This window comes from Penaeus chinensis, chromosome 21, assembly GCF_019202785.1.
Source record: "Penaeus chinensis breed Huanghai No. 1 chromosome 21, ASM1920278v2, whole genome shotgun sequence".
Classification (NCBI taxonomy): Eukaryota; Metazoa; Arthropoda; class Malacostraca; order Decapoda; family Penaeidae; genus Penaeus; species Penaeus chinensis.
Genome location: NC_061839.1, coordinates 17,499,606 through 17,502,105, shown reverse-complemented (window position 1 = coordinate 17,502,105; position 2,500 = coordinate 17,499,606).

Here is a 2,500-nt window from a genome sequence, read left to right as displayed (position 1 = left end):
TATTGATTAACGGACTGGGCTCAATTATAATGTCGTTTCGCCATTCCTAAGCGTACTTCAAATCATAACGACATTTTGCAACGTAATAAATGCAGCTTTATAATAAAGTGAAATATAAGGTCACTCGATTACGGTATTTCTTTCATCGATCGTATCACACCACGCCGCCTTTATACCGTCTACGCTGCCATGTGTCATGCAGAGAAATTCATGGGACTGTCTGTGCTTGACTTTTTTGGCGAGTAGAGCATTGCACATTTACGTTCTGAGTTTCGAAAGTTTCCTTTATCAGTCTAGCCAGTTTCGGCACACTTAATTATGTCGAAAATCTCCTCTATCACTGTAGCCAGTTTCATCACACTCCTTTATTGTATAAAAGGTACGAATAACAAAGAATACTTTCATATTGCATCTCTTGTATTATGAAGATATCAATTTTCATTTTCGTCTACATTTGTCAACATGAATACGGTTCAACACTCATTTTTTATCGGAAATCTCCTTTATCAGTCCAGTAAGTTTTATCACGCTCAGTTCTATCAAAATATATATCATTCTAGCTAGTTTCATTACACTTAGTTCTATCGAAAATCTCTATGAGTCTAGCCAGTTTCATCACACTTCATTTTTTTTTTTTTTTTGGTTTTCGAATTCGAGTGCAGAAGCGAGGTTTCTCGTTTCAGGTTGATTGGCAGCGTTCTGAGAGGTTATTTCCCTCGGCATCTGTTTAGTAAATCTCGCACCAACGAGCAGTTTGGTGTAATAAACCATCGGAAACGTCCCTCAAAAGACGGCTTCCAAATCGGGTCCAGCATTATTGGCAGCCATAGCATCCAAAATTCACTGTTTATTTTGAGAATTTTAGGTTAACATCGTGTTGTTTTCGGGACCGCCCATTAGCTCCTCGCAATCTTATTAGATGTCTATTTTTATCAGGGCTTTGCATTGTGTGAAATATACCTGATTCATTATTTAGTGTACCTGGATGTTATTCACGTCTAAACGAGCCTGTCGAACTTCGAGAGGGCAGGGAGCCAAAGTCAAACGCGAAAGGGATCTGGCAAGGATAACGAGCGTATACGTCTTGATAATCTATTAGATTAGATACTTAGCCTGTTTGCTCTCCTGCCAGTTCCAACTGGCTTTACAGAAGAACTTTAGTCTGCTCTTATCTCGAGAATCGCCTGTCGAATAACACGGACACACACACACACACACACACACACACACACACACACACACACACACACACACACACACACACACACACACACACACACACACACACACACACGTAAGAGAATCACTTGTCGAATAACACATACACACACACTCGCACACAGACGCGCGCACACACACACACACAAACACACATATACACTATACTCCTGTTTCTGTGGGCCCTGAAAGGCATTCAACCATTTCAACTAGATATTACACCTATTGCTTTTATAAATTATATATGAAAAAGTCAGAAAGACCCAGCGTTTTGAATATGAAAAACGAATATATACGTAAATGTACACTGCACATAGATTGCTTCAATTATTAACCAAACCTGTCTACTGAATAAAGTTTGCTATTGTTGAACTTAACAGGAAACGAATGTTGAAATCTGACTAAGAAACAGAAGACTTCAGGTCAGAGAGCCCGACGTCAGGTGATCGGGAAAAGAGGGTACGAGGCGTTAGAAGTACTGATAAACAGGGCATCTAATCGCATGGTCATCAGGTGAGGAGGAGCTACATCCCCCAAGTTAAACAATTTGGCTTCCAGAAAATACCTATGAAATAGATTCCTAGATTATTCTTAGATTGTGTTAAATGGAAGAACACTCATAGGATTCTTCTTCTTATGTTTAAGTAATGTATCATTGCAGATAATTGTTGATTTGTTCTTTAAGACTTATGTCACATGTGTTCCACAGCACGGCCATAGATGCATCACGCCATTTACACGCAGTTGTAAAAATTAGATAAGATCTTATATCACCATTGTGCTGCTATAGGAACAAATGCGAACGTTGCTGCTTGCCATCCCATCAATTTCTCTGTTCGTATCTCCTCCCCCATCTATGTTTGTATGTCTCTCTGTGTCTCTCTATCTCGCTCTCTCTGTCTCTCTGACTCTCTCTCTCTCTCTCTCTCTCTCTCTACATATATGTATCTATATATATATATATATAAATATATATGTCTATGTGTATATATGTACATATATATATATACATATATATGTATATGTATATATATGTGTGTGGTGTGTGTGTGTGTGTGTGTGTGTGTGTGTGTGTGTGTGTGTGTGTATGTGTGTGTGTGTGTGTGTGTGTGGAGAGAGAGATAGATAGATAGATAGAGAGAGAGAGAGAGAGAGAGAGAGAGAGAGAGAGAGAGAGAGAGAGAGAGAGAGAGGCTCTTCTTCTCTGATTCTTTCTCTCTTCACACACACACACATGTTGTCGCATATATTCTATAGCTGTCACTTACTGTCCCTTTTTTCT